The sequence below is a fragment of the Triticum urartu genome, chromosome 2A, assembly GCF_056163025.1.
Source record: "Triticum urartu cultivar PI428250 chromosome 2A, HENAU_Tu73, whole genome shotgun sequence".
NCBI classification, from domain to species: Eukaryota; Viridiplantae; Streptophyta; class Magnoliopsida; order Poales; family Poaceae; genus Triticum; species Triticum urartu.
In genome coordinates, this window is record NC_141874.1 from 559,104,844 (window position 1) to 559,115,961 (window position 11,118).

The following is an 11,118-nucleotide window of genomic DNA, read 5'->3' on the forward strand; positions in this document are numbered from 1 at the left end:
CTCACATTCGACCTGTAATAAGTGTGGATGCTTCATTTCTATCGGGAAGGTACAAGGGAAGGTTGCTAATGGCTTGTGGATATGACGCTAATAACCAACTAATACCTCTTAAATTTGCCATCGTGGAGAAAGAGGATGCAAAAAACTGGGGCTGGTTCATGAGATGGCTTCAGAGGGAGGTAATTGGTGTTGGAAAGTTCGTGTGTGTCATTTCAGATCGCCACAAAGCAATCAAATGGGTGTTTAAGCAGCCACACATTGGTTGGAATGAGGATGCTGGTGAGTGTGTTCATCGATTTTGTTCTCAACATGCTGCAGAGAACCTATACAAATCTTATCGAGATGATAACATTTTGAAAATATTCAAGTGGGCAGTCAAGAAAAAGAAACCTCGTAGGTTTGAGGAGGGCATGTCATCTATTGCACATACTTGTCCTGATGCAATAGCATATCTTAGAAAGGTCGGTAATTATTTGCAGGAAGATAAAAATGAGAAAGAAAAACCTAAAAAAGTATTTCAATGCATGGATGGGGGTTACCGTTGGGGGATCATGACCAGCAATGGGTCTGAGTCCTTAAACAACGTGTTTAGGCTTTCCCGGAGGCTCCCAGTGGCAGCGATTGTGGAGGAAACATTTTCAAAGTGTTTGGAGTGGTTTGTGGAAAGAAGACGAAGTGCTCTTAACTTGGTTGATGATGGAAAGCAATGGTCCGAACGGGTAGACAAACTTTTGGTGAAAAGGGGTGACAAGGCAGGACATATGCATGTTATTTCATATGGCGACGAAATTGGAATATTTGAGGTCAAGGTTGATCATGAGAGGGTTCCATTACGCCATGGAGATCATGTTGTTTTTATTCATAAAGGCTTCAAGTACAAGGTCATTTTGCAACCAAATAATGCTCCATCTTGCGAATGCCTAAAGCCGAACCTAACTGGTGTGCCATGTGCTCATGTGCTTGCTATTTGCAAGTATCGGAATCTTAATGAAAATGAAATAGTACACTCATATTACTCTTCTCAAGTGCTTGCAAACACTTGGGATGAGCAATTTCATTCGTATGGTTACCAAAATGAGTGGCCAACATATAATGGACCTACTATTGTTCCCGATGAGAAGTTAGTAAATCGTGGGCGTCGTCAGCACAAAAGGATCCCCATGTACATGGATGAAATGCAAGGAAGGCGAATGGGGCACCAGGCCCGACGTTCCACAAGAGAAAGAAATCAAATAGGTATTAAAGCTTGTTATACAATACTGTTTTGTATGTAAAATTTATTTACATTTGACTTAACTTGTGTGTCTTACCTTTAGGCACATAATCTAGTCAAGGACAGATCTCATCGTCGAGTCAAGCAAAGAGGTTGAGTCAAGGGAAGAGCGCATCATCCATAGGAAAGAGGTTGAGTCAAGGGAAGAACATACATATAAAGGGAAGAGATCAAGTAAAGAGAAGACCACATCACGTAGTCGAAATTCTAACACTACGACTACCATCTGATGACTAGTATTCCGGGAAAATTTCATTAAATTTGGAGTCAGATATTGACAGAGTCGCCATTTTTCGTTCAGCCAAAATTTGGCCAAAATTTTGAACCGAAAATAAAAGTGTCCAGAAATTGTTGACCTTTTCACAAAAGTACAACAATATGATGACTACTATTGTGTGAAATTTTCAACCAATTTTGAGTAACACATTGAGAGATTCGTCCATTCTTCATTTTTAGCCATAATTTTGCCAAAATTTTGAACCTGAAAAAAAGTGTACAGGATTTTATGAAAATTTGACAAAAGTACAACAATATGATGACTACTATTGTGTGAAATTTTCAGCCAATTTTGAGTAACACATTGAGAGATTCGTCCATTCTTCGTTTTCAGCCATAATTTGGCCAAAAATTTGAACCTGAAAAATGTGTCCAGAATTTTATGAAATTTTGACACAAGGACTTACATATGATGAATACTATTTTGTGAAATTTTCATCGAGATTCGTCCATTCTTTGTTTTCAGCCGTAATTTTGATGTCTGATTCATCTCACGCACATTCAGTTTTACAGAGGGCAGGCTGCAACATGAGCTTACCCAATGCGGTGTGACATGGCTTGAAAGGATTACAACCCATGTGTGGCCTATTACAAAGCATGATCAGGAACTTTTTTGTTGTGCAAAAGGAAATAAACATCTACTCAGTTACACTTCTAGATCGGTGGAGATGAGCATATCATATCACTATATGCTCTCATTCTAGTTTAGTACTTGTGAAGAACTCCTTGACTGAAATCTGGGAGCTTCAGTTGCATCTTGTGTTGTCCGTCCTCCATCTATCATGGATTCACCAACATTGAGATATGTTGTAAAACCTCTTCGAGAGTATATCCAATCATTAAATACATCGGAGTTGCTTTCTTTCGGGGGGCTCGGTGGGTGAGCAATATCTGAAACATCATCATCAGATGGGATATCTTTGATCTTCAGCGGCAATCTAGCCTCATCGAGCATGCTTCGCAGTCTAGGCTCCAAGTTGAGATCCATCAAATTTCCTACACAAGACCTCATTATAGATTTGCCTATCTTCTTGCACCCACTGGTAGTAGCACATTTGATCCCCCATGCAGCATTCTTTATCTCACGTAGGCTCTACAAAGCGACAATACGAATATTAAATCATGTGATTGTTACTGCATTCCAAATAAATAATGAAAATATTGCACACACTTACAATGCAAGCCAATGGTGGACCGCTGGGCATGTACCCGGTCCATTCGACGCTATCTCGAGGATATGTGATAGGTTTATCTAGGCCTCCTAAGCATTGAGAGTCAAAGAATACTGTGTACATACCATATTGTTGGAACCAATGTCTGTAATCGGGTAAACTAGCTACATCAAAGGGAATATCCTCTGGCACTACTCCTACTTGGACACGATCATACTCTTCAACATATTCTTGAACATACATGGCATGGACTTCTTCCCAATTATGCGGTTTTCCTGCAGAATGCTTAATTTTTCGCAGTTTGCGAACCTCTACCTCGCCGCGTGGAGGGGAAGGTGGAATGGCTTGTCTTAATCCGAATTGCCGCATCACCCTATTTGGATAGTGAAACTCTACAATCCAAAAATGTATGAGTGGTACTCTAGCAAACCACCAATTAGTACCATCATGTACTTCGACAGGCATCTCATCTAGAAGGTCTTCATATGGTTGCCATTCAATAGCACCTTCTCGAATCAAATCAATCTGATTTCGATAATATTCGGTACCTATATGGTTCATTTGCAAGTGAGAAAAATTAGTTGGCACAACACAAACAATGGCTAATAGATGAGGTGAGTACAGTACGATACCCGCATTATGTGGAACATCAAATTCATGTCGAGCACACCACTTTGCTCCAAATACAGGGTTATAATCCAAGTCTACTTCTTCATCTTCCTCATCTCCAGGTTCCTCCCTTTCCTTTGGCTTCTCAATAATATTTTTAGGGCGACCAAGTGGCAAATGAGACCAGGACCATAACTATAGCAACAACAAAGGCCTCGAAATTTCTAATCTCTCCTTCTCAGCCCCCATGCTCAACTCTCTATATAACATAGCAAGAACAGCTGCTCCCCAATTATACTCTGTTGGTTTCCCTTCATTCTGCATAAACTGAAGATACATAGCTGGCACTCCATCTCCAGATGTATCAGTGAACACCGTGGAGCCAAGGATTTCTAGAACAATCGCTTGAGCATGCCAATGAATCTCTCGATCCACTGGATTATCCGGCATCACCTGGAAGCGTTCTCGTAGTTTACCCAAATTTAAAGAGTACTGTGAATTCTTCACAGCAACATTGTCATCATCTTTCCGCCTTCTCTTTTGCTTCATGTGTTGTTCATCTACAGGAATCCCAAGCAACCTCTCAATCAATCCAGACCATGCAGCATCAGCTTTGCCAATAAGTGGTTTACCATGGATAGGCAACCCCCACAAACAACTCACATCTTGTAGTGTAACAGTCATTTCTCCTACAGGTAAATGAAAACTATTTGTCTTAGGCCGCCAATGCTCGACCAATGCTGATATCAAATATTTGTCGACATTGATTTTCTTCATTTTTGCAATTTGATAAAAACCAAGGTTCTCTAAGGCTGCGCTACAAAGAGGATCCACTGGAATGCCAACACGATGACACCGAACATTCAAGCAAATGTTAGGCTGCATTAAGATATACAAAAATCAGTTTCAACCAACCAAAAAGTGCAACAGACCACATGGAAATTTGATAAATACTCACATTTTCCCAAGATTTGGATATTTTATGTTGGCTGTGCGGCATCCATAATAAGTCACTGAAACATTGACTTGTATTCATTTCAGTACCCTGTTACAAGATAAAACAACATTTAAACAATTCAAGTGAAATACCATGTCAATCATTTGCATTTATTCTTCAAAGTACTCCACTAGATGAAACTCAATTAATCCTACTCTCATTCAGACTTGTGCTTATGAAACAACTGAAAATCAGTAAAGTAAAGCTGCATCATCAAGAATAGCAATCAATTACTCTCAACTTCTTACAAGGACCATGTCACACTCATGAAATTTCAGGAATACACATTATTTCGGTTTGATGCACTATCAGTATCAATCTATCAATCACAAAAAGAGACAAGTAAAGATATAAATAGAAGAGATTTGCTAGCATCTATTGTAGTAACAAGTCTCAATTAGAGACCAGGAAGAATCGTACACCAGTTTAAGAGAAAAAGACAGTGCCTACCTGTGGTGCTCTACTGCGGGCGACAATTGACGCTGCGAGGCTAGCTGGGACGAGGAACAGACGAGATGTGGAGAATATGGTGGAGAGATGAGAGATTGGCTGTCACGTCCGCCAGACTCGTCGCAGTGGCGCAACCTACTTTGACCGTCAGGTGGTGGACGAGGGGACGAGGCAGAGGCGGGAGCCTGCCATGAGGTGGTGCGCGAGGGAATGACGTAGATGCGGCCGGGGAGAGGCGGAGGGCGGCAATAGGGGAGAGGTGGAGGGCGGCGGTGGAGAGGAACTCGGGGGGACGAAACGCCAAAGCAGAGTCAACCGGCTTGTTTGCGAGTGGGGCCAACCTAGGACGGGCTTGATACTACCGTCCAGGTCAGAATGCTGGGCGTAATAGCATCCAGGTCTGGATGCTGTTTTCCTCAGCGTCCTCCCTAATTTTAATAATTAGACCAATCCTTTCCCAGTTTCGTAATTACATGATTATCAATAAAAAATCATGAAATACTTACGCTGCTTTGCTTCACCACCCTTTCATCTTCAAGGGAAAACCAGCGCATGCTCAAGAGGTAGCACTATCACATAAAATATTTTCAACATGATCCACATGCATGCAAAGTTAACACTCTTCCAAAATAGTGGGATTAACATTAACTAAAGTCATGACCTCTCCAAACCCACTTTTATCAAAAATTTCATAAGATTGAGCGTTCTCCAAATATGCGGGATCTAAAGTTGACACTCTTCCAAACCCACTTTTAATAATATTGCAAACACTATTATCAATCTCATATTCATCATGGGGCTTAAATAAATTTTCAAGATCATAAGAAGAATCACCCCAATCATGATCATTGCAACAAGTAGTGTACATAGCAAAACTAGCATCCCCAAGCTTAGGGTTTTGCATATCATTAACACGATTGACATTAAGAGAATTTATAATAACATCATTGCAATCATGCTTTTCATTCAAAGATCTATCGTGAATCACTTCATAAAGTATTTCATCACAATTATCAGATTCACGGATTTCAAGCAAAACTCCATAAAGATAATCTAGTGCACTCAACTCACTAGCAATTGGTTCATCATAATTGGACCCTTTAAAAAGATTAGCAAGTGGATGGGGATCCATAAACTCTTAGCAAGTAAAGATGCAAGCAAAAAGAAGGCACATGGTAACACAAGATTGAACGGAAGAAGGGTGAAGAAAAGGCAAAGGTTGTGAAGGGGGGGGGAGAGGAAAATGAGAGGTGAATGGCAAATAATGTAATGCGAGGGAGAAGAGTTTTAATGGGTACTTGGTATGTCTTGACTTGAGCGTAGATCTCCCCGGCATCCGCGCCAGAAATCCTTCTTGCTACCTTTTGACCATGCGTTGGTTTTTCCTTGAAGAGGAAAGGGTGATGCAGCAAAGTAGCGTAAGTATTTCCCTTAGTTTTTGAGAACCAAGGTATTAATCCAGTAGGAGGTGACACACAAATCGCCTAGTACCCGCACAAACAAATAAGAACCTTGCAACCAACGTGATAAAGGGGTTGTCAGTCCCTTCACGGCCACTTGCAAAAGTGAGATCTGATAAAGATAATAAGATAAATATTTTTGGTACTTTTATTATATAGATTGGAAAATAAAGATTGCAAAATAAAAAGTAAACTAAGATTGTAGATTGGAAACTTTATATTATATGAAGGAAACCTGGGGGCCATTGGTTTCACCAGTGGCTTCTCTCATGATAGCATATATTATGGTGGGTGAACAAATTACTGTCGAGCAATTGATAGAAAAGTGCATAGTTATGAGAATATCTAGGCATGATCAACATAGGCATCACGTCCGTGTCAAGTAGACTGAAAGGATTCTTCATCTACTACTATTACTCCACACATCGACTGCTATCCAGCATGCATCTAGAGTATTAAGTTCATAAGAACAGAGTAACGCATCAGGCAAGATGACATGATGTAGTGGGATAAACTCAAGCAATATGATATAAACCCCATCTTTTTATCCTCAATGGCAACAGTACAATACGTGCCTTGCTGCCCCTGCTGTCACTGGGAAAGGACACCGCAAGATTGAACCCAAAGCTAAGCACTTCTCCCATTGCAAGAAAGATCAATCTAGTAGGCCAAACCAAACTGATAATTCGAAGAGACTTGCAAAGATATCAAATCATGCATATAAGAATTCAGAGAAGAATAAAATATTGTTCATGGATAATCTAGATCATAAACCCACAATTCATCGGATATCGACAAACACACCGCAAAAGAATTACATCAAATAGATCTCCAAGAGAATCAAGGAGAACTTTGTATTGAGATCCAAAGAGAGAGAAGAAGCCATCTAGCTAATAACTATGGACCCGAAGGTCTGTGGTAAACTACTCACAGATCATCGGAGAGGCTATGGTGTTGATGTAGAAGCCCTCCGTGATAGAATCCCCCTTCGGCAGATCACCAAAAAAGGCCCCAGATGGGATCTCACAGGTACAGAAGGTTGAGGCGGTGGAAAAAGTGTTTCGTGGCTCTCCTAGATGTTTTCAGGGTACGAGAGTGTATATAGGCGAAAGAAATAGGTCGGTGGAGTTGCGAGGGGCCCATGAGGGTGGGGGGCGCGCCTACCCCCCTGGGCACGCCCCCTACCTCATGACCGCCTCGTTGCTTGCTTGACCTCTACTCCAAGTCTCTAGGATTGTGTTTGTTCCAAAAAAGATCCTCGCGAAGGTTTCATTCCGTTTGGATTCCGTTTGATATTCCTTTTCTGCGAAACACTGAAATAGGGAAAAACAACAACTGACACTGGGCCTCCGGTTAGTAGGTTAGTCCCAAAAATAATATAAAAGTGCATATTAAAGCCCATTAAACATCCAAAACATATAATATAATAGCATGGAACAATAAAAAATTATAGATATGTTGGAGACGTATGAGCAACACAAAAGAAACGGGCAGCCAGATGAAGGTGTGTGCGATATACGGCATGCAGTTCACTTGGATGAATTGTTTGCGTTGAGGCAAGAGAACAGAAACGGTTCAATATAACAAGATGTTTGTGATACGCGGCAAACAGGTCTGTAATAAAAAATGTGTGCGAATACCGATAATAACAGAAACGGTTCCGTAGTGTGGTCCGTGTTCATCTGATCATCATCTCCTTCTTGTGCTAGCTCGATGTTCCTTCTATGCTAAGTTTCCATTAATTGATGGCGTTTTATGAACACGCCACCGTTTCCCGCCATTTCCTCACCTGTTTCCTCCCACCCAGCAATATTGCGCATAGGCGCCGCGTGACACACGGAGGTGACAAGTGCAGCCTGTAGCACATCCACCTTTTCCAAGCATGCTCAAAGCGCCGCCTATGCCATCAACCTCGTCGACGAGGAAAACGAGCAGGCGCCACAGGCCATCGAGGCCCAGGCGCTCCCCGGCAACGCGATGGACGACGCCGTGATGCGCATCATCGCCAGGGTTGAGTAGACCTTTGGCGCATGGCGCTTGAGCGCCGCGGATTAAGATAGGCATGTCAGGGCCGACAGGCTGTAGCTCGCCACACAACATGATCGATGGTCGCTCCAGAGCAAGCTAGGCGCGTCCGTGCCAATAAGCTGCGGCTCACCGCACGGCGAGACTGTTGGAGCGCTGTAGAGCGAGAGGAGCGGAGCGCCACACAACAAGAGCGGATCCATCGGCGCTTGCCTGCTGTGGACACGGCATCGCAGCTGGGTACACGTCCGTTCAGTACCCCCATTCCTCGCCAGGAGTGGGTAGAGGCCCTCAGCACCGTACTTGCACCAGAGGCCGACAGTGCCGTACTTGCACCGGACGTCCGCCACGCCGTTTGCATGGGTGCCGCCGTTCGACTTGTCCACGGCCCGCTGGATGCCAACGCGCTGGTCCGTAAGCTCGACTGCCTCCTTGGCCCAGGTGTCCACCTGGGCACAGTAGAGGAACATGGCCGTTGCATCCTCGAGCTGGTGATCTCCGATGAAATAGCCAACTTGGAGCTCGAGATCGCGCTCTAGATGTACCCCGAGCGTGTCGACCGCTTGGACGAACGCCCGCATGAGTTCAAGTAGAGCTAAGAGCTACCGTAGGCAAGGGCTGCTGGTCATGGTCTCATGGACGTGTTTTATTTTGAAAAGTCATTTCGACGTGGATAGCTATGTATTCACAACAATCATAGTATTGCTCTGTTTATTGCTCTGTTTAAATGTGTGTACTTTGTTTTCCATTCTTATATGTTCTGTTTCAATGTGTGTATATACGCTTTCCATTCTGTATATGTGGATGATAACAGCTAGATTCAAATTAGTATACAAAAACAGATAGAAAATGGAATTCATAATATATATATATATTAAATGTTCCTTAGTTGATCACACAATATATATATATATATGTATAATATCATCACAAATACGTGATGATACTTAACTACTAGGTACAATGCATAAAATTGAAAACGAACAATACTAAAACTAATAATCCCTCCCGGGGCCAGTATTTCGGCAGCCCCTCGCTAGCAGCTCTCTGGTGCGCGACGTCTTCCCGGTGCAGAGGCAGTACTCCGCCTCCTCCGCCTCGCAGCGCTTGACGTACTGATCTGCCTCTTGCTGGCAGACGAGCACGGCCGATCTTTCCATTTCGTTGGGCGCCCACCGGAACTCCTCGTCGGTGGCACGCTGGAGCTTATCAGTTTGTGAGGGGTGTGTGTCCAAACTTTCATCAAACATGCCAATTTTTTACCACATCATCTTGGTGGTATGACATTAAATCAAGCAAGGTTTCATGTGTTTCTGATCATTTTTTTAATTTTTTGGAATTAAAATGCCATGGCACTCCATGCATGTGTGCCCATGCCTTGAGACCAACATGTTTGAAAATTCCTTCTAATTTACTGCACATGGAATTAACTCGCACACAACTACACAAAAATATAGTTTTTCAAACCGTTATGGTTAGGAGTTGCATGTAGATGTAGTTCAAATTTGAATTATGGTCATCAAATGGCTAGAAAATCACTTAAATGTCTTTAAAAGGTCAAATGACCCCTGAAATTTTCAAAAATTTGAAATGACAGCTGTATTAGTGCATGTTAGACGTAGAAAAAAAATTTGAAGGCCGTAAGAGGAAGCTATCTCCCATTCGTCATCAAGCATGCATTGTTCCCTCTCAGAACCACGAACCTTCTAGTGAGTTGTTCCGGTTTGTGAGAGGTGTGTGTCCAAACTTTCGTCAAACAGGCCAATTTTTTTACCACATCATCTTGGTGGCATGACATTAAATCAAACAAGGTTTCATGTTTTTCTAAATATTTTTTAATTTTTTGGAATTAAAATGCCATGGCACTCCATGCATGTGTGCCCATGCCTTGAGACCAATATGTTTGAAAATTCCTTCTAATTTACTGCACATGGAATTAACTCGCACACAAGTACACAAATATATGTTTTTCAAACCGTTATGGTTAGGCGTTGCATGTAGATGTAGTTCAAATTTGAATTACGGTCATTAAATGGCTAGAAAATCACTTAAATTTCTTTAAAAGGTCAAATTACCCCTGAAATTTTCAAAAATTTCACATGATAGTTGTATTAGTGCACGTTAGATGTAGAAAAAAAATTGAAGGCCGTAAGAGGAAGCTATCTCCCGTTCGTCATCAAACATGCATTGTTCCCTCTCGGAACCACAAACCATCTAGTGAGTTGCTCCGGTTTGTGAGGGGTGTATGTCCAAACTTTCGTCAAACAGGCCAATTTTTTACCACATCATCTTGGTGGCATGACATTAAATCAACCAAGGTTTCATGTTTTTCTGATCATTTTTTAATTCTTTGGAATTAAAATGCCATGTCACACCATGCATACGTATGCATGTGTCCATGTCATGAGACCAATATGTTTGGAAATTCCTTCTTATTTACTGCACATGGAATTAACTTGCACAAAAGTACACAAATATGATTTTTCAAACCGTTCTGGTTAGGCATTGCATGTAGATGTAGTTCAAATTTGAATTACGGTCATTAAATGGCTAGAAAATCACTTAAATGTCTTTAAAAGGTCAAATGACCCCTAGAATTTTCAAAAATTTCACATTACAATTGTATTAATGCACGTTAGATGTAGAAAAAAAATTCAAGGCCGTAAGAGGAAGCTATCTCCCGTTCGTCATCAAACATGCATTGTTCCCTCTCGGAACCACGAGCCTTCTAGTGAGTTGCTCTGGTTTGTGAGGGGTGTGTGTCCAAACTTTCGTCAAACATGCCAATTTCTTTACCACATCATTTTGGTGGCATGACATTACATCAACCAAGGTTTCATGTTTTTCTGATCATTT

The 11,118-nt window shown here is 41.8% G+C and overlaps 1 pseudogene; it reads right to left on the reverse strand.

Moving 5' to 3' along the window:
- Window positions 1–2,220: 2,220 nt before the first annotated feature.
- On the reverse strand, window positions 2,221–4,374 carry LOC147985885 (serine/threonine-protein phosphatase 7 long form homolog; annotated as a pseudogene).
- Window positions 4,375–11,118: the final 6,744 nt, after the last annotated feature.